This window comes from Crocodylus siamensis, chromosome 1 (assembly GCF_052110815.1).
Source record: "Crocodylus siamensis isolate JL-2025a chromosome 1, ASM5211081v1, whole genome shotgun sequence".
Taxonomy (NCBI): domain Eukaryota; kingdom Metazoa; phylum Chordata; order Crocodylia; family Crocodylidae; genus Crocodylus; species Crocodylus siamensis.
In genome coordinates, this window is record NC_143395.1 from 419699372 (window position 1) to 419724977 (window position 25606).

The 25606-nt window shown below is 50.9% G+C and overlaps 1 protein-coding gene across 1 annotated transcript in view; it reads right to left on the reverse strand.

The window, feature by feature from the left end:
• The window catches only part of SLCO2B1 (solute carrier organic anion transporter family member 2B1), a 160435-nt gene extending 146138 nt beyond the window's left edge, over nucleotides 1-14297 (reverse strand). The window contains exon 1 of the mRNA XM_090030908.1: nucleotides 11538-14297. The gene's annotated coding sequence lies outside the window, so the exon portion shown is untranslated. The remainder of the gene's footprint in view (nucleotides 1-11537) is intronic.
• Between the last annotated feature and the right edge of the window lie 11309 nt (nucleotides 14298-25606).

Genomic DNA, 25606 nt, shown 5'->3' on the forward strand with positions numbered 1-25606 from the left:
TGATCCTCCCCCTCTATGAGGAGTACTGCACCCAGTTCTGGGTGCCACACTTCAGGAGGGATGTGGACAGCATGGAGAGGGGCCAGAGGAGGCCACTCGCATGGGTGGGGGCAGCAGGGCAGGCCCTACGAGGAGAGGCGACAGGACCTGAACACGTTCAGCCTCCAGAAGAGAAGGCCGAGGGGGATCTAGTGGCCTGTTACAAACTAGTCCGAGGGGACCAGCAGGCACTGGGGGAGTGCCTGTTCCCCCGAGCACCGCCAGGAGTGACCAGGAATAACGGTCACAAGCTGGCAGAGGGGAGATTTAGGCTCGATATCAGGAGGCGCGACTTGACGGTCAAGGCGGCTAGGATCTGGAACCAACTTTCAAGAGAAGTGGTGCTGCTCCTACCCTGGGGGTCTTTAAGACAAGGCTAGACAACCACCTTGCTGGGGTCTTTTGACCCCAGTACTCTTTCCTGCCATGACAGGGGGTCGAACTTGATGATCTAAGGAGGATAGTTGGGGAAGCGCTGAGGTCCTGGGGGGGAGGGGAGCCAGGTGTCCAAGGAGAGTGGTCGCTCCTTAAGGAGATGATCCTCCAAGCCCAAAGGGAAGTAATCCCAACACGGATCAAAGGAAGCAGGAGAGCACACAAGCCCCCATGGCTCACCAAAAGCATCCGGGAATGTCTCCTTGCTAAAAGGGTGGCGTACACCCAATGGAAAGAAGGGGCATCATGAGGGATGACTATACTGCAGTCGCTCGAGGATGTAGGGGGGCAGTCAGGAAGGCCAAGGCAGAGATGGAATTAGGACTAGCTTCCCAGATTAAGGACAATAAGAAGTCCTTCTTTAAATACATAGGGGGTAAAAAGAAGGTTCCGGGTAATGTGGGGCCCTTGCAGGGCACATTGGGGAATTTGGTCGTCACAATAGATGACAAAGGTAATATGTTTAATGATTTCTTTGCCTCCGTTTTCCTAAGTAGGGACCAGAACAGTCACCTCCCTGCTAGGCTCCTCTCGGGCCCCGGGGGAGGCACACCTGGACCAAGGGTTAGTGAGGAACTCGCTAGGGAACTTCTGGAGGGACTGGACGTATTCAAGTCAGCCGGTCCAGACGATCTCCACCCTAGAGTTCTAAAGGAACTGGCTGAGGTCATTGCAGGTCCCCTGGCACGGCTTTACGAGCACTCGTGGTGCTCCGGTGAGGTACCGGAGGACTGGAAGAGGGCCAACGTGGTCCCCATCTTCAAAAAGGGGAAGAAGGAGGACCCAGGAAACTATAGGCCACTTAGTCTTACCTCAATCCTAGGTAAGCTGTTTGAGAAAATTATTCTGGCACACATCCACGAGGGGCCAGCAGGGGACTGCATGCTTAGGGACAACCAACACGGCTTCATCAGTGGCAGGTCCTGTCAGACCAACCTGGTGGCCTTTTACAATCAGGTCACCAAATCATTAGATGCAGGGGTAGTAGTGGATATAGCCTTCCTGGACTTCCAGAAGGCTTTCGACACTGTCTCTCACCCCGTTCCCATCAAGAAACTGGCGGACTGTACTGTTGACACCCACACAGTCAAATGTGTCGCCAGCTGGCTGGAGGGCCGCACCCAGAGAGTGGTGGTGGATGGGTCCTTCTCAACTTGGAAGGACATGGGCAGTGGGGTTCTGCAGGGCTCGGTCCTCGGGCCCGCACTGTTCAACATCTTCATCAGTGACTTGGACAAGGGGGTAAAAAGCACCCCGTTCAAATTTGCTGATGACACTAAGATGTGGGGGGAAGTGGGCACGCTAGCAGGAAGCAACAGACTACAGTCGGACCTAGACAGGTTATGGGGTGGGTGGATGAGAACAGGATGGGATTCAACACAGACAAGTGCAAAGTGATGCACCTCGGGAGGAACAACTGGCACCATACCTACAGGCTGGGGACCTCCCCTCTTGTCAGGGCAGAGGCGGAAAAGGATCTTGGAGTCATCATTGACTCCAAGATGAACATGGGCTGGCAGTGTGGGGACGCAGTCAGGAAGGCCAACCGCACCTTGTCCTGCATCCACAGATGCATCTCGAGCAGGTCCAGGGAGGAGATCCTCTCCCTCTGTGCGGCACTGGTCAGGCCGCAGCTGGAGGACTGCGTCCAGTTCTGGGCACCCCACTTCAGGAGGGATGTGGACAGCATGGAGAGGGTCCAGAGGAGGCCACTCGCATGGGCGGGGGCAGCAGGGCAGGCCCTATGAGGAGAGGCGACGGGACCTGAACCTGTTCAGCCTCCGCAAGAGAAGGCTGAGGGGGATCTAGTGGCCTGTTATAAACTAGTCCGAGGGGACCAGCAGGCATTTGGGGAGTCCCTGTTCCCCCACGCACTGCCAGGTGTGACCAGGAATAATGGTCACAAGCTGGCAGAGGGTAGGTTTAGGTTAGATATCAGGAGGCACGACTTCATGGTCAGGGCGGCTAGGGCCTGGAACCAACTTCCAAGAAAAGTGGTGCAGGCTTCTACCCTGGGGGTTTTTAAGAGGAGGTTGGATGAACACCTTGCTGGGGTCGTTTGACCCCAGTACTCTTTCCTGCCATGGCAGGGGATCGGACTAGATGATCTACTCAGGTCCCTTCCAACCTGACCAACCATGAAACTATGAAACCAAATAAGCCGTGGCCATGTAAATATAATTAATACCTTGAATTGCTTTAGCAAATCCAGCCATATAATAGCTACAAGAGTGACATGGCATGATTAAACTGTGCATGCTGCTTGTATTCAGGGGCAGATCCATGTCATTCCCATAGGCACCTTTGATGGACTTTGCTGCAATTCACAAAGAACAATCTGGATTAATCCTACTCAGCCGCTACAAGACTGCATTAGGTGCCTAGATTCATTGGGCACCTCTGTGTTGGTTTGAGAAGACAGCAATAACCGGTGGCCACCAACTGAGATTTCCAACAGCAAGTGGTTCCTCATCAAGTTTAGCAGTTGGCCTACTACTGTATTTACTTGAATACAAAATGAACTTGTTTCCCCTGATTAGCATTGGGAGAAAAGCCTTATAACCTTATAAAAGTCTTATAATCACGTACAAGGAAATCTCACTGAATACATTGTCTATCATTAGACTGTGGCTGGAAGCAGTGTGTTCTTGGCAAATGGTAAGCAACTATGAAGCTGATTAAATGCAGGCTGCACTAAGTATAACTATGAAACATATGGCCCATACGAACCAAAAATGCTGCTGGGAGCCTTCTGTGTGTGTGTCCCTTAACAAAATGGGCACTTGTTCCTCCAGAAGGGGTGAGCATCAGGCCTGGAGGCATTGCAATACGAGGTCCGCATTCAGGGAGGCTGGAGCAAGCCCCAATACCCTCCCCTGGTGCCAAAAATGCTGATGGGAACCTAACGCTTATTTTTCGAAATAATACTTTGCTTCCAAGGCCAAATTAGTTCCCAATTAAGTGCCAAATTGGGACTGAGCAGAGCTCAATTGTTCACAACTGTGTGGTGCTACCACTGGCTAGTCTCATCACTCCCAGACTCTTCAGTCTTGGGCTTAAGATACCCCCATATCCATGGCAGGCATCCTATGTGCAGGCCCCAAGGTAACCACTGGTTCCTAATTGGGCAGGACAGTCCCAGAGTGGGAACCTCAAGTCCTGGTCCTGGATTTGCAGTCTTGTGCAGGGATCCACAGGAAACGGTGGGTTTCCCCTTGCAGGCAGGCAGTGTTCCAGCCTGCAAGGGGCTGCCGGGAGCAGGACGCAGGGGACACCACATGCACCTACACACATGCGCATGGACAGGAAAGAGCCTGGCAACCTGGAGAGCAGCTCCATGCAGGTAAGTCTATGGAGGGGAGGGAGTGTACAGGGGGCAGAGCAAGGCCCCTGCAGTATGGAAAGGAATGGGGCAGGGGCTGGGGGCACTGCTCAACCAGGGCAGTGCATGGGACCAGGGCGAGGAGTGGGATGGAGCCACATGCAACTCATCCAGCAGATGGGGGGACCTAGGGGAACATGTGCCCACCCAGATTTGTGCATGGGGCAAGGGTGAAAGCGGACCACCCGCTGTGGGTTCAGGGCTCCCCGGCCTGCTTCCCTGCCCCCCAGGTCCCCGCACCAGTCACGCCACCATGGCAAGTTATACCTTGCCCCACTGGCAGCAGGGGTGGCAGCCCAGAATTGTGTTCCCTGCTGCTGCCGGGCAGGCAGGGGTGAGTGGCTCGCACAGGGCTCCTGACAGAAAGGCAGCAGGGCAGGGAGCCCGTAGCTTGCAGTGAGCAGCCCACATCTGCCCCCGCTCCGCTCTGGTCCAGCGGTGGTGGGGAGGCAGAAAAGGTGGGCATATGTCCGACCTTCCCCTTTGGAAAAGGTAGTCACCCAAGCAGGCCTCAAGCCCAGAGGCCTTGGAGCTCAGGTACCCCCATGTCTCACCTGTCCTTAGCCACCCAAGAGCAGTAGCTAGCTGCCTTGCAGCCAGGCTTGCAAGCCTCTGCCCTTACCCAGGGCTGTGGTCCTTCTGTAAGACACCAGCATTCATCTGGCAGCCCAAAGGGCAGTTCCCAAAGTCTGCCTGGCATCCCCAGCAGGCTCCCTGACCCAGAGCTCTTTGTCCAGCAGCTTGCAGAGCTAGGCTGCCTGACCAGCTCAGGCCCTGGGCTTATGTCTCAAGCTCAGCCCGCTCCCTGACCACCTTCAGGAGCTCCTCCTTGGGGCCTGATGACTGGCTGCAATGGCCAGTTAAAACTCAAGCACCCTCTTGCAGCTCAGGCCAGGCATTGCCCTGTGGGCTTGTTGCAGGCTACCAAGCTGGCAGTAAGCAATCATGACCTCTGGTCTCCAACTGCCTATTCCCTTGCAGCGCTGGCTCTAGGCCTGACTGCTGGCAGGAGCAACTCTTTACCTTGATGGACCTGCCCCCGCCTGGGCAACAGGGTTTTTCCCACTGCCTGGCCCCTCTGGCTGCAATTTCTCTTCTTAAAGTAACAGGAGCCACCAGTTCTCTATGGGTGTGTCTACACATGTATTTACATGTGTGGTGGGCCAGTAGGGGGCGCTCCTGCGTCGAGCCACCCACCTCCCTGCGCCCGACCCCCTGCCAGGCTCCGAATGCCTGCCTAGGGGCGCCTTACGTCTGGCCCGATCCCTTCCTGGAGCACATACGCTAGCCTGGGGGTAACGTCGCCCCCACCACCCCGAGAAGAGACTGTCTCAGCCCTGTGTCCTCAGGGAAACACAGGCCTAAGAGTCCTACGGGTACTTGACCCAGTACAGGCACTTGTGGCACTTCCCCAAGTCAGGGGGCAAAAAGTAAAGTTCCCCTTAGTCTGCAGACCTAAGGGGTCTCTTAGGCATAATTTAGATCCACCCCTCAATAAGTCTCCCACACCAGTCACAAAAGAAGACTTTACTGGTTACAGGGGTAGGGTGAAAATAGGGTACAAGATTGAGCAATATTCTAGAAATCCTAAAGAGCAAACAGTGTGGCTGAGGTAGCCTTTTGATCACGCATCTGAGTTACTGCCAGCTAGATATCTAATCAGATCTTGAGTAGCTTACTCACAAGCATCTTCCAGAGGTTGGTGAAGTTTCCCCTCTGGAGGCAGGCGGTTTCTAGCTCGTGAGTTTGGGGGAGAGAGCCAATTTTAGATGGTAAAGCTCCTCTGTGTCCCCCGCATGGCTGCTGCCTCACCTTATGGCTGCAGAGCCCACCTCCTTGCCCATCCTAACCTATATAGACCCTGTGATCTCATTCACCTGGTCCAGTGGAGATCAGTCCCAGCTGGCTGTTAGCCAACCAATTTGAAATACATCATCTGTCACTGGGCAGATTCCAGCCCCCTAGGTAGATGCCCCTCGCCCAGGTGGATGATGCCAGTCCCGTAGGCAGAGGGAGCAGGTTTCCCCCCTCCCTCAGGAATGCAGCCAGCTCAAGTTACCTAAAGAGACAAGCTGAGGTGCTGGCCCATTTAATCACATTGTCACAAGGCAGAGATTTTGGGGAGAAACCAAGGTGGCTTTCTGCCACAACATGCACCTACATGTGCCTTTGGTTAAGGCGATTTAGGTACGTGTCTATATGTGGACATGCTAATGCACATTAAGGCACATTAAATTTAGGCACAAATAGCTAAATTACATTAGTGCACATGCACTAACACTCATTAATGCAGTGTGTATCTATTGAGGTACACCGCGTTAGTGCACATTAGCGCAGCTACACGTGCGCTAATGCGGCTTAGCTATTTGTGCCTAAATTTGATATTTCCTTTATACAGGTATCAAACTTAGGCTCACATAGCCCTAAACTGCCATTTTTAAAGGGCACTAAGGGTGCTCATGTGTAGACACGTGCCCTTAATGCACCTTACATTGGTCTAATGTGCATTAAATGCACATGTGTAGACACACCCTGTTACACTGTCTAGCCTCAGCACAGTATGGAAGAGACTTCCATCTTCTGGGCTGTTAGTCTAGCCCCTCTCCCAAGCACCGTATTCATCAATATTTTTCAAATCTTTACAGATGCTATGCAGTAGCTTTAGCTTTCAGATATTATCTGGTAACTGTAATAAAGGAAGAGATGCTGATGCATTTAAACAGACATGAAATACACCAGTTAACTGAAGCACACCCACATCTACCTTGCAGCTCTGATGTGAAGAGAGTTGCAAGGTGGAAATCCTAGGCCATTCCCTTTCACAGAAAAGTAGCATTGCCAGTGCTAGGTGATGAGATGAATGTGCAGCAACTTTTGCATGGACAAATCAAAGGCACTGGAATCAATGCATTCTTAAATATGTATTTCATATCAACTGAAAGATCTGACCTCAGAGAATTTGTGCCAGCAAGTAGTTGAAGGCTTCCAAGTTTAACATTTTCTGAGCTAGCTAAAGACTTGTGTGTTGTTTTTAACTGCTTGAAATACAACTTACTAGCCTTTTAAGAAGGATGAGTGAAGAATGTTGCATCTGTTGCATTGGCAACTCACATTTTTATCACTGTCCTTATTTCTAGATGACTGTGAGGAAATGTCCCCAACAACTAAATGTTGCAGCAAGGGAGGTTTAAGTTGGATATTAGGAACAACTTTCTCACTAGGAGGGTGGTGAGGCACTGGAACAAGTTACCCAGAGATGTGGGGGAGTCTCTATCCTTGGAGGTTTTCATGGCCTGGCTAGACAAAGCCTTGGCTGCGATGATGGAGTTGGGGCTGGTCCTACTTGGAGCAGGAGGTTGGACTAGATGTGATCTCCTGAGGTCCCTTCAACCCTCATTATCTATGAAACAAAATGATTTGGATAAGCTGTGAAGAGTATTGAATGCAACAAAACAAGTGGCAAGAGTTTCAGACCTATAGCAGAAAGGAGCAGGACAATAAAGCACATCTGATGCTGCACAGCTTGGAAAGCATCTACTCTATGGTGTTTGTAGGAGCAATGTATCTAAAAACAGCTGGTAAATTTAACACCTGTAGTTTCTACATAGGGCTGCACAGACCACCACATTTCTGTCTGATCGTAATGACTCTTAGACACAATGTTACTGTAACGTGGAGGAGACTGAGATAAGAATGAAAATGCCAAGGATGTGCAAGTTTGAATGCAAATTACACTCTGTAGGTAGTGGGGAGACATAACTGTAAAAGGAAAACTAGGGCTTGGGCCTCCGTCAGCATCTCCAGTTAGAATTATCATCCTTGGTCAAATTCATTGATGACCTCGAGCCTTGGAAGATGTCCACAGATAATACAGAAAAAAGCCATGGAATATGCATTCATCTATCTGGTCCAAGCCTTATCTTCTTTGATGTTGTCTGTTAACACAGATAACACCATGGCCCAATACAAGAGGTGATAATTGGCCAGGTAGCAGTGTTATGGAGAAGGATTCAAAGGTTTTAGTGGATCATAATCTCAACCTGAGCCAGCAAAGGAAATGCGCCTCCAACATGTCAGTTTTGTCCACTTCCTATGTCCTGAATAACATCTGAAAGGTGCAGGAATGCTCTTTTTTATAACTTCTGTTATAACTTGTATAACTTTTTATAACATTTATAACACAGCGTCAAGAACAATGGGGGCCTGGCCCCCAACTGGCGTTTTGAGGCTGTACTGTAATACAAATAATAATGCATCTATGCAACCACAGCTGTTCTTGGATGCATGTCAACTTTCCCATCACACCAAAGGCAAGAATGAACAAGAGTCCAACCTAGGTACTCGTTACCATTACCCTCTGTCCTACTGAATATCTCTGTAGGAATCTATATTCTTCCTCTCCAATAATTAAAAGTCATTTCCATGATTGGAAAGTTTTTCCCATTCATTACTTCTTAATTTCAAATAAATATCCTTTTTCTATTTTTTTTTAATTCTCTCTAGAGTAGGATTAGCAGGAGCTCTTTCTTCCATCATGTTCCATTATAGATGGGAGGTAAATGTAGATTGTAGCTCTGCATTTATAACACTTCCTTCATCTGTCAAAAGTGAGATAGGATTATTTTTTCTCTTGAATCAAATATTGCCCTTGAAGACAACGGAAAAGCCTTACTTTGCAACTTTGAGAGACAGTATTTTTGTGGGTGATCTCCGTTATTAGGCCAGCAATATAGTTGGAAGGGATATGGGCACATTTTCAGATATGAAGTACCCTTCCTTAGGTCATATTGCATATTATACTTCTGTTCTCTATGCTTGTGATAAATATGAGGAATACTGTTAATCCTGTATCTTAATCCATCACTCAGACCTTTTTCAGCTTTCCTCTGTAGCAGGGGCCACGGCCTTTTTCCTGGGATCTCTTGACCATATATTAATAACCTTTTACAGAAGCAAGCCACTGCCTGCTGTGGCCCCTCTGCTTTATCCATGGAAGGTTTGGGTGTGATGTATCATGTTGTGTCAGAGTTGATGGTAGTTTTGCTAAGAGGTCAGACAATGGATTTGTATAGGATTGTTTGGACAGGAATGATCCTGCATGAGGACCTCAGGTGACCTTTGGAGCTCCTTCATGGGCCAACTCCTCTGTGATTTCTCTATTGCAATCCTTTGGGATGTCTGGGTGTCAGAGTCTGCAGGAAGGAGACCCTCTCTAATGACCTCTGCTTAAGGAAGGGACCAGGTCAGGTCTGTTAACTTAAATGACTGGCTAGGTTCCCAGCCAACCAACAAAGCTGCTTTGACTGCAGTGAGTAAAAGCCCACCATCATTTGGAGAAACTTCCAACATTTCAGAGTTGACAAGGATATTCTCCCTGGAGCATAAAGGTGGAGGTGGGTGAGCTGCTCCCAGACACAGCCCTGGGGAGGATCAAAAGAAAAGTCTGCCTTGGTCACTCCTCAGAAAGGATGGTGCTTGAAATGCAGCGGACAAGCCTAATTGTTTGCTAGACATGGGGCAGTTGCTTGAGTCACAGTTCAGGAATGGAGACTTGCACTTGGAGATAGCAAAGGGCCAAGAGACAACCAGAGAGAGCCAAAGAAACTCAAAAAGTGGGAGAGGTGCAGTTCACCACCACCCAGAACATGTGCAGTGCCTGATTCAGTTAGACTACCTAGAACAGTCTTAGCCAGAAGACAATTTAACAGCCACGTCTCTCTAAGGTGTCCTGAGACGAGGCCAATCCTGGACAAAGCAGGACCTTGCCAGTGAACAGACGTTTCTGGGGGCAGCTTCTAATCACAGTTTAGCCCTTATAAATCTGAAACAACCTCATGTCTTCGCACGGAGTTTCATGGCATATTACACTGTGCATCAATCAAAGGCACATTTTCCGAGCAGGGCAATATTTCTATTTGCCTTTATCCAAGCTCTTTAGAAGGCAAGGCAGACTACCGGAAAACAGCTCCGTTTCCCCAGCTTCTCGACCTTCTTCCACGATTTCAGTCTGCACTGTGTAACACGGCAGATTTTATGGGAATGGACCTGAATGGAGCTCATCTGGCACCTGCACACCCATACCCTTCAGTCACGCCACTAACAGCTGTCCTATAACCCATCTCAAGCCAAAACTGCATATGCCAGGAGTCAGGTTTCTGTCCTCACGGCCGTGGAGCTTTTTGACCAGTGGTGACTGCAGCACACTTTCCTCTAAGCCCAAGATGCTTTCACGGAAGGAGAAAAATAGTCCATCCCTCCACATCATCCTCGAGATACCCTTTACCATTAGAGGCCTTAGCACGTGAGCTTTTGATTAACTGAATCTATGAGTGCTTGGATGGTTCCTTAAATACAGCCTAACCATTTCTTGGGAGGAAAAATGAAACGACACCGCTGGGTGGAGCAACCACCAGCGAAATCAGTGAAAAAAATTCCAGCTGATTTCAACGGGAGCAGGACGGAGTTTAGTGCAAGCAATGGGATGGAAATAATGGGTGAGGATAAAGCTTCATCGTATTACACAAGTGTCTTGCTTTCATTGTCTCCCCCGTCAAGGCACCCGCTGCAATTTACAGTGACCGTGAAGTCTGCAATGCCGCTGAGATTCCAACGTCTCATTAAAGTAATTGAGTTTATAGACGACTCTTCTAATTGAAGGCAAGAAAACAATGCTGTTACCATCCTTGGGGACTGTAGGTGATGCAGCAGTTTGTTCAGAAGAGGCACAATCGCCTTAAGTCAGTCCAGATGCCAAAAGTTTTGTTGTTTGATTCTTGCATCTAGCACTGAGTGACCCTGCCCACAGGGAAGACCTTTTCATCACTTGAACGTGCAAGTGAGTTCCTGGTTACACCATGGCATTCAAATTAAAATCTAATTAACTGTTTCACATGGGTTTAGCTTTGGGTTTTTTTCTTTTTTTCTGATGGAATCCAGGATGGAGAGACATTTAAGCTTTAATTAAATGCATTAAAACCATTTGATTTTTTTATGGTACAAAAATGCATTTGTTAGCCCAAATCTTTGCAAAGGTGAAAGAACAATGCAGGGGGAAGTAATTAAGCAGAAGCGGTCAGAGTGGAGGATAGAGATAATCTAGCGGCAGGTGTCGTGGGTGTTTGAAGTCAGTGAGACAGAGGATGAAATCTGCCTGTTTTATAACAATGAATCCTGCTTTTCATCTTTTTATTGAAAGACGGATCGTGCTGGAGCTAATTAGGGATTTACTGATGTTAGAAAATATGCATAACTCTAATTAGAGTACATATATGAGACCGGTACATTTTCAGTACTGCCTTTTCATTAAAAAGGAACCGGTAGTCTAATTCACATGAACTTTCTACATGACGAGTGCTCATTTGAACCTTTTCAGTGTACACCGCATAAATGCAATTCTTATAAATGTAATAAATTATTGGCATCAATAGGGAGATTTGGGCTGAACAGCATGGCAGCAATCCTGACGGCGAGGTCTGAGAGCAGGAAGGTGTGGAAAGGGTATACAAGTCTGCCCGGCGCACTTGGTTTTTGTCTGTACTCCTGAGCCAAGAACGAGAAAACATCCACAAATGCTGGATCAGTGAGATTCGCCGTTTCTCAGTTACTTACGATGCATTGGGGATATTCTTAACCCAAGTATGAACACAATCTAACTCGAAGGTTAGGTACAGAATTCACTCACCTTTCACCAGCAAAAAGAAGCACGCAGTATGAAGATTACCAGCGGGATTCGAGGCCTGGCCCTCATCCCAAAAGAGTTAAAAGAGAGTTAATCCTGAGCTACTTTTGGAGGCAGCAGCGTTGTCACAGATCCCCTCGGGAAGCACCCCTGCCCAGCGGAGAGGAAAGCACACGCGTAGTTTCAAGCAACAGCAAACCCCACCGAAATGAGAGGAACGTAAGCACGGGCCTAGGCGACTTCCTGGAGCAGGGACAGGTTTCCGACTCCTTTGCTTCGTGGGGTAAGAGCGGACAGGCCCAGGAACATCTGCGCAAGCAGGAACCTTCGCCGGCAACGCCAGCGTTGTGAGGGGAGAGCGCGGCATGGTCTGTAGTGAACGCGGATCACCAGGTCAGGGATCAGTGCTTCCGTCCCAGAGGCCAGAAACGGCAGCAGAGGCGGAGGCAGGCGCAGGCACATTCAAGGGAAGACTCGTGGAGCGCTGCACCGAGGGCCGCGCGGGAAACAGCGGCTCGGCCCTCGCCGGCGGCAGGGGAGCGGGACGGGGCCCCACGCGCGCGGCCGCGGCAGGAGCACAGCCCCGGGGGGGAGGAGAGAGCGGCTGCCCCAGCCGCACGCCGCTCCGTCTGTGGCTGGGGCAGACGGAGGGTCCCGTGGTGAGGAGAGAGCGGGCTGCGGGCGTGGGGCCTGGGCCTGGGCCGCGGGCGCCCGGCCCAGGGCGGGAGGGAGAGATCGCCCCCGACCCGCGCTGGAGGAGGGCGGGGGCGGCCCCCTCCGCCCAGGCTTACCAGGAGGCGTGGGCAGCGCCCCGCTCGGCCTCCTCCCTGTCCATGGGTGTCGCGCAGCCGGGCAGGCCTGGCCTGGCCTGGGCCTCGGCCGCAGCTGGCGCGTGGCCGGAGCCCGAGCGGTTGGCAGCGGCGGTTGGAGCGGCGGGCGGCGGGGCGCGCGGCCTTGGCCTGGGGACCGCCGGGCCTGGGCGTGCCGCGCCTCGCGCTGCGCCTCGGGGAGCACAGGCCGCGGGCGTGTATCTTCCCCTGTCACGGCGCCGTGGAGAGCTGGGGGGTGCGGGCCTACGCCCCAGTCGTACAGTCACAGACAATGAGGGTGGAAATGAGGGCGGTCACCTCTAGCCCCCCCCAAAGCAGCACCATCCCCAAGCGCATCGTCCCAGCCACAGCTTTGTCCAGCCCGGCCTTCGCAGCCTCCCCGGGGGAGATCCCACCGCCTCCCGGGGGAGCCTGCTCCAGTGCGGACCTGGATCCACTGAACCACTGCAGTCTCGCACCGCTGTCGTTTCTCCGACCGTCACGCTCAGCGTCCAGGAGGCTTTCTGGGCCGGGGATGTGGGAGGCGATCGGAGGTTACCCGGGACGTCGCGGGGGGCGACTGGGCCTCTGGTTTGGTCACGTCTGCAGCCAGGGATCGCGGGCAGCTCCTTCCAGCTGTTGCTGGGAGCACGGTGAGACGGACATTACATTCAGGGGCTCCTGAAAACCGGAGAGAGGACAAGGCTCCTCCGGGAAGGCTCGCCGGCTCGGAGCCGACTACGCCAGGAGGTGCAATGGCAAAGACGGGGAATGACAGAGCTGAGAAGCAAAGGCCAAAATGCAGGGAAAACCGAAAGCCCTTAAAGCAATGCTAACTTACAGCATTGCGTGTGCACGGAGAGAGCTGGGGTGTGTCTGGGAGACGGCTGCTCCGAGTGCCGGCGCCGCTGGGAGAGCAGCTGCGGAGCATTGCTGCTGGAGGGCAGCTTGGAGACACCGCGTTGTGCGCTGGAAGAGAAGGCAAGAAGCTGAATATGTGCTGGGTTTAAAGCTCAGAAGTGACTATGATGATAAGACAGGAAGCTCTTTTCCACCCAGGCTGTCATTCAGGGGTGGGCTCGTTGCCACCAGACGTGGGGCAACCTGAGAGTTTAGCCAGACTCCCCCGGGGAGTGGACATATTCTTGGAGGAAAGAGGCATCAAGAACTATTTAGCATGGGAGCACGGGGCATGGCCTCTGCATGAAAACCTCCTAGGCCTTAAATGCTGGAGGCTGCAAGAGGGAGAGGAACAGGGGAAAAAACCCCTGGTCATCGCCCGTTTACTTTCCCTCCCAGCACCTGCCCTCTGCCCCCGTGTGATACAGGAGACCAGGCGAGGTGGACCCATGGTCCGAGCCCGGACATGGCAGTTCTTCAGTTCTTCTACTATAGCTAGGATACAAAAATATCAGTGCTTCAAGACACTGGGGGGATCTTGTATCACCTTTTGGTACTATCTGGTTGGACTGGCTGTGCGGGGTTACGGGAGGGGTACTCCTCACTCGGCCGTGGACATCTCCCCTCCCGCTCAGGCCGCCTTCTGGTCACAAGTGCAGCTGCTGGAAGGAACCCCGAAATTAGGAGATTTTGTGGGATCCTCATGAATTACAGGCTAAAAACGGGCACATGTATAATGCATTCACCACATGGCAGGGCTCATTTATAGCTCATTTGTTCAAGAGTTTTTACATAGACGGGACTATAAAATCCTGGCTGGAATCAGAGAACTCAATGAGCCTACACTATATTTTATACTTGTAAGAGAAAATGGGTATTTGCTCTTGGACAGTCTGAAGTTTTGCTATTGAAGCTTCTGCAGCTGGTATTCATTTGGACACTGAAAAGATGGATCCGAGTAGTAACAATCTACTGTTATGCAGGGGAAATTTTGGTGGCTTTTTTCCCCAACCTTGGAAAAAAACATTCTGTTAAATATAAAGTCAAATTTATGAAAGCCTGATTGAAATAAAACATTAATGAGATATTTGTATCTGAATTTGACATGCTGTCTTTCCTTAATTGCCATTTCAATGACTTCTATTGAATGAGCCACAGAAATGTTCATGTATCACCATCAGTCTGGATGATCCCATTTTTGTGGATAATCTAACAGCGCAGCACAGAGTGCTGAAAACTGTCGTTACTGTACAGTACAGGAAATATTCTTTTAAACCCAAGGAATAGATGTATGGTGTTTTTGCTTGGTCACAAGGACAGTGAGGTTGGTGATTTCAATTCACTCCCACATAAGTACCATGGAGGACACATGGCATGCGATCACTAGCAGTTGTCCTCGGGTGTTAGCCGTGTCATTGTCACTGCTGTCCGTGGCAGGTGTCATTGATGCGTTGTCAGTGTTGAAGGCTTTGGCATGACAGTGTTGACAGACAATCCTAACATGAATCTTGTCTTAAAGAAAGACCACAGACTCCATTCCGTGGCAAAGATTTGGTCAGGTTTATTGCCTACAAGCACAACCCCGATGTTTGGGCCTAACAAGTGCATTAGACCAGGAGTTAAGACATTTGTACCTGCGGCCAGCTCATCATCACAACAGCAGACAGGCTCCCCCAGGCCGCTCCATATCCCCTGATTTCCAAATCTCCCTTCATCCAATGAACAAAACAAAAGATGTATTGCGTCTGTATCTTCAACCAGCCTGTACCATGAGCTTGTTTCACATTTTGATCTTGGTGTTCAGGTTCCCATCTTATCATCCTGGTCCTGGACTATCCTACAACTTGTACTGCCACCTCCCCCTCCCACCTTCGGGTTGGAGGGCACATCTAGCCCACTACTAGCACACATGCCAAGTTTTTTCATACATCACTCAGGTTTGCTGGTCCAGCCTATTGTAGTCAATGCTTTAGCAAAGCCTTTGCATGAGCAGGAGATATATTGATCAGTGCTCCAGTACGGTGCTCCGGTATCAGTGCTCCGGTATGGTGCATCAGTTATGGGTCTTCATACAGGAAGGACCTGACCTAAAGTCTCTTGAAGGTAAGGAGGGGATCATCATAGATATTTGTCCTTTAATCATTCCTTCTAAATACCTTTAGATGCGGTGTCTCTCACTTCATTCAGTTCATTGTAATGGTCAGCAGGCAGGGCCATAGTCAGGCTGCTCATGCACAGGTGTGTGAGGGGGAAGGGGCGCAGGCCAGTGGCTGGTGCAGGCAGAAACCCACCCAGCGCTACCACTGGGGCAGTGCCTCCAGCAGGTCCCGGGCACAGCAGTGACTTTGTATACCACAGCGTGTTCCTCCTTGTGGCTCACAGGCCGTGCCTGCACGAGACGCTTTACTGCAGAGTAGACTAATCTACTGCACAAAGTGACTCTGTTTGCATGTGTAGATACTGTGCAGCAGATTAATCTACCGTATAGTAAATTTACTGTGCAGTAAAGCCAGGTAATATTAACTGCACAGGCAGGCACGACCACAGTGACCAGATACAGTTTGCTGAGTGTCCCCGTAAAGCTTTGCTCATGTCTTCTTTCATGTTTTTCTCTATTTTGCTCACAAATGAAGAGCACGACTCCTGATCACCCTTCCCTGGGGGTTGATAACTATCAAAAACATTTCAAAAGACCCAAAGGAGAGGCAAACACTGAGAGACCAATTTGAGATGTTATTAGGGAAAAGCCACCCAAATGCATCCGGCGGGGCAAGACCACCCTCTAGGGACACAATGATTAGAGAAAAAATGGTTTATTTGCATCTCCAGTTAGAGTTGTTATCTCTGATTGAATTCAGATCAATGACCTAGACCCTTGGAAGACGGCCACATACAGAGGAAAAGACATGAAATATGCACCTTCCAGCTAGTCTTGGCCTTGCCTTCAACATTTTCTGTAAACATAGGTAAGAGCAGCACCCAAATACAACATGGGAGATTATTGCCCAAGCAGGTATGCTGCTGAGACAGGCCTGGGGGTTTGGTCTATCGCAGATCCACGTCAGTCAGCAATGGGACAGAATCACAACCAAAGGCAAATCCATTTGGCCGTGCATTAACAGGGTCACTGTATGGCAGGCACGGCGGGTGGCTAGGCTGGCATGGGTTATATTTTACCTTGAGTATAGTGTACAGTTTTGAGCAATGTGTCTTAGGAAGGACATACAGAAACAGGAGAGTATCCAGAGAGGATGAACAAAGGTGATAAAGGGGTTGCATTGCCTGCTGTACGAAGAGGCTGGGCGAACAGGGTATGTTTAATTCAGAGAAAAGAAGATTAAGAAGGAAGTCTGATAGCAGTTTTCAAATACTTGAAAAACTGCCCTAAAGAAAAGGGAGAGCAACTCTTCTCAGCAGAGCAGGTTTGGATTACAACTCAGAGAAAACTTCCTAACTCTCAGAAGAGTTGGGCAGTGAAATGAGCTGCTCAGGAAAGTTGTGGAGTCTCATAGAATCACAGAATCACTGAGTGGGAAGGGACCCAGACAGATCATCGAGTCCGACCCCCGCCATGGGGAGGAAGGAGCACTGGGGGTGGAGGGGTCATGAGACCCCAGCCAGGTGCCTGTCCAGTCTCCTCTTGAAGATCCCCAGGGAAGGGGAGAGCACCACCTCTCTGGGGGCCTGTTCCAGGCTCTGGCCACCCTTACCGTGAAGTCGTTCTTCCTAATATCCAACCTCAACCTCTCCTCCCTCAGCTTGTGGCCACTGTTCCTGGTGACTGCAAGGGGGGCCCTGGGGAACAGACTGTCCCCGAGTCCCTGCTGCTGGACCCTGATAAGGTTGTAGCAGCCACAAGATCCCCCTCAGTCTCCTCTTGCAGAGGCTGAAGAGATTCGGGTCCCTCAGCCTCTCCTCATAGAGCTGGCCATGGAGGCCCCAACCATATGAGTGGCCTCGTGCGTACCCTCTCCAGGTTCCCCACGTCGCCCCGAAGTGCGGTGCCCAGTAGTGGACACAGGACTCCAGCTGTGGCCTGACCGGTGCCGCATGAGGCGGAGCAAGACCTCTCTGGCCCTGTCAGTGATGCCGCTGTTGATGCTTCGTCGCGTTGGCGACTCATATTCATCCTGGAGTCAGTCCTGACTCCAAGATCCCTCTCTGCCTCTGTGCTGCCGAGAGGGGCAGCCCCGAACCTATGACCGTAATGCTGGTTCCCTCTCCCCGGGTGCAGCACCCTGCCCTTGTCCTTGTCGAACCGCATCCTGTTCCGATCCGCCCACTTCTCCAACCTATCCAGCTCTGCCTGGACGCGGTCCCTGCCTGCCGGGGTATTCACTTTACCCCCCAGCTTGGTGTCATCAGTGAACTTGAGCAGGGTGCTCTCCACCCCCTCATCCAGGTCGCCGATGATGTTGAACAGCACCGGCCCAAGGACTGAGCCCTGTGGGACTCGGCTGACCACACCCCCCCAAGTCGACATCGACCCCTCCCCCGCCACCTCTGGGTGGGTGCCTGGAGCCAGTTTGCCACCCGTGTGACCGTGCATTCGGCAATGCGATGCTGCGGCTAGTAAAGCGACCAAAATGCTGGCGTGCATCCATAGATGCTTCTTGAGCAAATCCCGGGACGTCATTCTCCCCCTGTACTCGGCCTTGGGGAGGCCGCAGCTGGAGTACTGCGTCCAGTTTTGGGCTCCGCAATTCAAAAAGGATGTGGACAAGCTTGAGAGAGTCCAGAGGAGAGCCACGCGCAGGATCAGAGGTCAGGAAAACAGACCTTACGATGACAGGCTGAGAGCCATGGGGCTCTTTAGCCTGAAAAAGCGCAGGCTCAGGGGTGATCTGATGGCCACCTGTAAGTTTATTCGGGGTGACCACCAGGATCTGGGGGAACGTCTGTTCACCAGAGCACCCCAAGGGATGACGAGGTCGAACGGTCACAAACTCCTGCAAGACCGTTTCAGGCTGGACATAAGGAAGAATTTCTTTCCTGTCCGAGCCCCCAAGGTCTGGAGCAGTCTGCCAGCGGAGGTGGTTCAAGCACCTACATTGAACACCTTCAAGAGTAAATTGGATGCTTATCTTGCTGGGATCCTATGACCCCAGCTGACTTCCTGCCCTTTGGGCAGGGGGCTGGACTCGATGATCTCCCAAGGTCCCTTCCAGCCCTAATGTCTATGAAATCTATGAAATGCCGCAGCCCCTCAGCTTGCCCACCAGAATTGGGGGGGACACTGTGTCAAAGCCTTCTGGAAGTCCAAGAAGACGACACGGACTTCCTCCTTCCCATCTAAGCTCTTTGTTCCCTGGTCATAGGAAGAGACCAGGTTGGTCAGGCAGGATCGGCCTGGCACGAACCCATGCTGGTTACCCCTCAACATCACTTCCCCTTCAGGGCTCTCACAAATGTGGCCCTTAATAATTTTTTCAAAGACCTTCCCCAGGACAGAAGTGAGGCTGACTGGCCTGTAGTTGCCAGGCTCTTCCTTCCTCCCCTTCTTGAAAATAGGCACCACACTGGCCCTTTTCCAGTCCTCAGGGACTTGGCCCCAGCACCAGGAGTCTTCGAACAGCCGTGCCAACGGCTCCGCGATGACACCAGCCAATTCCCTCAGCACCCGCGGATGAAGGTCATCCGGGCCCGCAGACTTGGACACATCTAAGCCCTCCAGTTAATCCTTAACTAGGTCTGAACTAGCAGTCGGGGACTCGCAGCCTTCCCGGCCTCTCTACGCTGTCACCCGAGAGCGCCCCGTTGTCAGCGGACAGGGACACGGAGGCAAAGACCCTGTTGGAGAGTTCGGCCTTCTCTCGCGCGTCCGTAACCACTGCCCTGCCCTGCCCTGTAAGGGTCCAATGTTACCCCGAGACTTCTTCTTGCTACCTATATACTTGAAGAAGGACTTTTTGTAATCTTTAATCCCAGAAGCTAATCTAAGCTCCAGTGCTGCTTTCGCCTCCCTAACCAAATCCCTACAAGCTCGGGGCAGGGAGGTGTACTCCTCCTGGGTCCCTGCCCCCTGCTTCCACCACCAGTAGGCTTTTTTCGTTGCCCTCAGGCCAGCCTGGATATTCACGCTCAGCCATGGAGGTTTCTTGGGCCCTTTTCCCACCTTCCTGCGCAGAGGAATTGTGTCCTGCTGCGCCCCAAGGATATCCTCCCTGAGGAAGGACCACCTTTCCTGGACCCCCAGACTGGCTACCCCCCGGGCTCCGAGTGCCTCCCTGACTACTGCCCTGAGCACAGCGAAGTTGCCTTTCCCAAAGTCAAGCATTTGCGCTGTGCTAGTTCCCCTCCCCGCCTTCCTCTGAATAGCAAACTGGATCATTTCATGATCACTGTCCCCAGCCTCCCTTGTACTAGCACCTCCCCCACCAGGTCGTCCCCAGAGGCTAACACCATATCCAGGGTGGTGTTTCCCCTTGTCGGGATGAGTACCTCCTCCACGAGGTGCAGGTCCCGGACGCACATCAAGAGCCTTCGTGAGTGGCTCGACCTGGCCGCCTGCTCCCCCCAGTTGAAGTCAGGGTAGTTCATATCCCCCATGAGCACAACATCCCTTGCACGCACGGCCTCCCCCAGCTGCCTGGAGAATTCCCGATCCAGCTCTTCCTCCTGATGGGGAGGTTTCAAGGACAGGCTGGATTTCATTTTATGAATCTGAAAGAGACGTACGGTTCCTTCTGATAACTGGACTAAAGAAACAACTTCTTTTCGGTATTTTTTCCTAGTTGTTGTGTTTTTTCATACGTAATGTACGATAGAGCAAATGAACGTACATTCTAATAGTTATATTTGTTCTTGCTTCAATTCTAAACTGAATGATATAGCCATAGGCCCCTAGCATATTAGTAAAGCTTCTAGCGTGTTTGTTTTTTCATCTGGAGAAAAATGTATTATGTGATATGTAATGGTGCACCGCTCCCTCTGTACCCCGGTTTCAAGATCCTAGGTTCATCCATGGCTCCAAGTATGAATACTTGCATCCAATCTAGCTGTACTGCACCCTTGTCATTTCTCCTAAATACCTCTATAGGAATCTATAGTATTTTTCTCCCTTATCTGAAAGTAATTTCCACCATTGGAAAGTTTTTCTAATTTGTTATTTCCTAATTGCAAATAAAGATCCTGCTTCTGTTTTTCTATCGGTCCTTGAGTGAGATTTGAACAAGCCCTTTCTCCCATTAGCTTCATGATAGATGAGAAAGAAATTTAAATTGTAGCTTCACATTCATTTGTCAAAAGCAGATGATTATCTTGAATGAAATATTGGGCCTGAAGACAATGAAAAAGGGTTCTTTTGTACAGTCAGGTTCGCTAGACCTCAGCCTTCCCCCAGCTAACTGGTCCAGGCGCTGCTGACTCCATCATCATCAACCCAAGGACCGCTACCTGCAGCCTGCAGGCTGGGCCCTGTAGCCCATTTGGGTCGACTACTCCCACCTGCTGCTAGTTGCAGCCAGGCTTGCTGCAAGCTGCCTGGTTTTGTTCTCCTTATTCTGCCTGGCTCTCTTCCTTCCCCATAAGAGGGGTAGGAGTCCTCTATTGCAGAAGGATGTACAGCAACTGGAGAGGGTCCAGAGATGAGGAACAAGGATGATAAAGGGGTTAGAAGAATACAGCTGTATGAGGGTGCTGAGAGGATTGGATATGCCTCATTCGGAGACAAGGCACTTAAGGGAGGAGACGTAATGGCACTTTGCAAATCCCCGACGGGTGCCATAAAGAAAGGGAAGACAACTGTCCTCAGCAGAGCAGATTTCAGTTAGCTCTCAGGTGAAGCTTCCTTCCTGCCAGGCTAGGAGGACGCTGGAACCAGCTGCCTGGGAAAACTGTGCCATCTCCTTCCCTGGAGGGAGGCTGAGAGGTGTTTGGCAGAGATGCTTCTGGGACGTGCATCCTGCGTGCAGGCAGGGCCCTGGACCAGGTAACCCTGGGGGTCCCGTTCTACCCGACGAATCTGCGCTTCCCCCCACTCATTTAGACCTGTAACCCAGGCATCCTCTGCCCTCCTCTCGCTCCACCTGTTCCAAGCCTCACCCGTTCGACCTCTCTGTTAGCTCAAAGATTCAGCCTCGTCTTCCCAGCCATTTGGAAAGGGATCCTATTTCTGTCTTTATCATCTCACAGTTCAGCTACTGCCACGTCCTTTCCTCTGGCCTGGATGCCGCCCCCTTTGCTTCCCCAAATCCATTCATTACAGCGTCATAAACCAATCACCCACCCCTCTCTTCTCTCCACTCGGTAGTTCTCAGTCCTCAGTGGCATCAAACACACCTTCATTCACATTCCTACTCTCACCTCTAACGGACAGCAATTGCAGAATGCTTCTATCAGGGTGTCTGAACGGAGACTGTCTTGGACGCAGACCTCGGACATGGTTCAGTCACACCCTAAAAAACTGCTCTGTCGAGCTCTGCTCTGTGCTGCAATATGTTTTTGTAATAGCAGCAGTTGAAAAGATGCCAGCAAGAGTAAGGATGCTGGGACTCGGTAAGCTCTTTGCCAGGCTGGGCTGAACAGGCTAGCTTCCACCCTGGGCGGTCTTTTCAGTTTGGCAAGTAGTCACCCCTAGCAAATGAGGAGTTACGTTCTCTCCCATCACTGATAGGAAGTTATTAGAGTGTAACTAAATATAGACCAGTATTTGGATGTCTCTGGGCATGTCTACACATGCAGGTAATGCTATATGGATTTACTGCGCAGTAAGTTTGTACCCTTTTGTACCCATCTCCTTGTGTGCTGTAGATGGAAACCTAAAAAATGAAATGGCTTTTAAATCTTGGGGTGAAAAGTCAGGTCTTCCATTAGATCTGTGCTGTTACTGGGCAGTGCAAATCTTGTCCCAGTTACTGAGATGGGTCCTCCTCCTCTCGCTTGGACTCTTAGGGGCTGAGCCTGAGGTGTTGTTTTCCTGGGAGTTGAGGTTGGGTCTGGTTCCTCTTCTTGCAATTTGGTGGACTGTAGGTGATAGGGATGGGGAGATACCTGGCATAATTCTGCTTACTGACAAGCCTGGCAGCAAATCAAGGAGTGAAAACCCAGTCCTGGTACAGAATTCATGCTGGAGAGTGGGGTGACCTCTGCCCCTCCCATGTAATGCTCTATCTGAAGACTAAATACGATTGTGGGGGGAAACACCTGCCAGTGGTTAGGCCAGTGGTGTGCTAATACCACTGTCCATTATGTGTACTGCTCTGGGATGAGAGCTGCTGGGCACTACAGGAGTACAAATGGAAAGTATTTTTCTGTGCAGTTTGGTGGAAAGCAAATGGATGTGTGCTGGGGTGAACTGATGTTCCCAGGGTCGCTTGCAATTGAAAAACATTTAAAAATGGACACCCTGTTTGTTTAATATGCTTTGCTTTTTTCAGAATTCCCTCCCTGGCCCCATCAAAAGAAAAAAAAGTTTCAAGGTTTTCTCATTGAGAAGCCATAAAAGGTTCCCAGGAATTGTTAGAGAAGGAAGGTTTGATATACTTCAGAAATGCCCCCAAAGATAATTGGCCCTTTCATTCCCATTGCCAGCTCTGAAGTCCGAGGCCAAGGTCAATGTGACCTATTCCAGAAACAACTTCTAGGGATAGAAGCAGTTGTCGAAAGAGCCCCATTGTCTGCAGTCCTCCAGGACTTCTTCTCTGGTTTGAGCTTTCTCCTCTTACCCTGGGAGACGATGGTTTTGAGGTCCCCTCTGGGCACTGGGCACGGTGGCTTGAGAAGCTCTCAAAAGGAGACCTGGGACCTGGTAGTTGTCACAGGGAGAAGGTGCAGCAACAGGCACTGGAAGTCTGTCTTCTCCCTTTGGTACTAACACAGCCCCAGTAACACAGTGTCCCAGCTCAGTGTCTCTTCGTGTGGGTCACTTCTGCGATACCCTGGGGAAACGGGCTAACATAGTATGAGTTGAAGTCCATTTCCCAGTTGGAGAACTGAGGCTCAGAGAGTCTAAGGACTAGATTTTAAGGTGTTACGTAGACACTTCAATATTAGAGATCAGGTTTGAATGAACGTTTCTGGGCTCATAAAAGTCTTTGGACTCTTGGTCTCTTAGCTCCTGTGCTGTTCTACGTTCTGCTGCTTGTGCTCAACAGATGGATTGCATAAACTGAGGACCAACCAGAAGTTTTAGTCTTGTTTTTAGGATGATGTGTTTGGTTTTCTTTAAACAAGGTGCCAGATAAATTGTTAGAAAACTGCGTTCATGGCTTAATTAACAGAAACCGAGTGCATTTATTGCTTTAGCCTGTCATATCATCACGTGAGCTTTGAATGTCCAAAACAACATGCATTATTGTTGTTCTCCTTCTTTTCTTGCAGGGAAGGTACCTAGTTTGGGAAGACTTTAAAATCAAGTGGGGAAGCTGCAGTCTCAGCTCAGGTAAGCTTCAGACCCCTTGCACACCTAGTACGTATGCATACAAATGCACGGGGATGAATGGGGAAAATTGAACAATGTTTCCATCACAATTATTTATTTAGCATGTTTTAATAATTCTGGGGACAAAGTCATAGAATCATGGAAACTGAGAAGCAGGGGTGGTAGGGACCTCCATAGGTCATTTAGTTTAACGCCCTGCCTCAGGCAGGATCACCCCATCCAAACTAGCCTATACAAACCATAATCTAACCCAAGGGTGGGCAAAATACAGCCCATGGGCTGGATCTGGCCCGCCAGGCCATTCTATCCAGCTCATGGGGCCCCTGAAAAAATTAGTAAATTAATATTTATTTGCTCCTGGCTGCCTGTCAAAGATAACAGGAGCCAGGAGCAGAAGGACCCACGGGAGCTGGCAGGACCAAGCAGCCCAGCCCTGACCCGCCCCCAGCCATTTCCCTTCCTTCCTGCCCCTGCACTGCTCCAGCACCATGTGGCTCCTGGCTGCATCGCTGGACTGGGGAGAACAGGGCCATGCTGGTACCCCGGGGCCAGGAGCGGAAGGGGTGTGTGTGTGTAGGGATGGACAGAATGTGTGTGTGTGTATTCGTAGGGTGAGTCCCACATGCACACCCCACCATACTCATGCACCCCCCCCGCACTGCCATACACGTAGACACCCACACACACCCCCTCACACACTTCAGCCGCTCTCTCCCCAGACACAGCCCCCCCAAAAGCCCATACCCACCCACACCCCGCATATCCACACACACACTCACATGCTCTCTCAGCCCACATCCACACTCCCCACACCTATCCACCCCAAACACCTTGACAGGTTGCTAAAACTCAGTAAGCAGCCCTCCAGCCGAAATAATTGCCCACCTGTGAGCTAAACGCTACATAAGACTACCGTCAACCCTGACACAACACAGACCTAACACCCTCACCCGCCACAGGTAAAGCATGGGAACCACAGAAGCCACAGTTCAAGTTATGGCAAAATACTGGGTAATATCTGAGGTCACTTAAAAATGTAAAGAATTTTCTGCCATGGCAATCCTAGCCCTGAATCATTCTGGAAAAGTTATTAAACTGTAGGCTGTTAGGCTTCACTTTAGCAGTGGGTTTCTAAACTGTGGATGGCTTCCATTAATATATGCTGCCATGACATTTTATTGCATCCTGCTTCCGTTCTGTTACCTGTAGAATTGAGAGAGTCGCTCTGTATTTTTATTTGCATGCAGTCCTGTTTTCCCCCTGTCTAAGCAAGTAAAACCTGAACCATGTTTGTTAAATGATGGCAATGCTCACTGGTCTTGGGGCAGAAGTAAAACAGAACACCTGGATGTTCAGTACTTTCCAAAATCCTTGCGTAGGCCGGCCTCCGCACGCCTCCTTGTCTTGGTTGCTCCTGCAGTGTTTCTCTGGCAGGGTCAGCAATACCTGCCTGCAGGGATGTGCAACCACTTGTCTCAACAGCTCACCAGGAATCAAACTTCTCTGCCCCATCCAGGGCTGGAAATACCTCCTGGCAGCTTCCCTCCTCCAGTCTGGAGCAAGAGGCTGCTCCAGAAGTGTTGCTGTGATCGCTTTTCCTCTGCTCTGGTCTCCAGCTGCAGCCTCGCTGTATGCTCATGCCGTGAGCTCTGTTTACTTCCATTTCCCCTCCCTGTCGCTGCCAGCCGCTCTTCCTCCCTTAGTCTCCCCTGCCCAGCACATAAGGCGCCTGGGGACTCTGCTTACGCTCTCTCACTCCCTCACAATGTGGGCCAGCTCAAAAGGGTGCAGAGAAGGGCCACCCGCATGATGGAGGGCCTGGGGGACAGGCCCTGTGGGGAGAGATGTCGAGATCTGGGTTTGTTCAGCCTGAGCAGAAGGAGGCTGAGAGGTGACTTGACAGCCGCCTTCACACATCGCGGGAGAACGCCAGGAACTAGGAGAACAACTTGTCGGAAACGCCCCCCCCCCCCCCGGGAAGA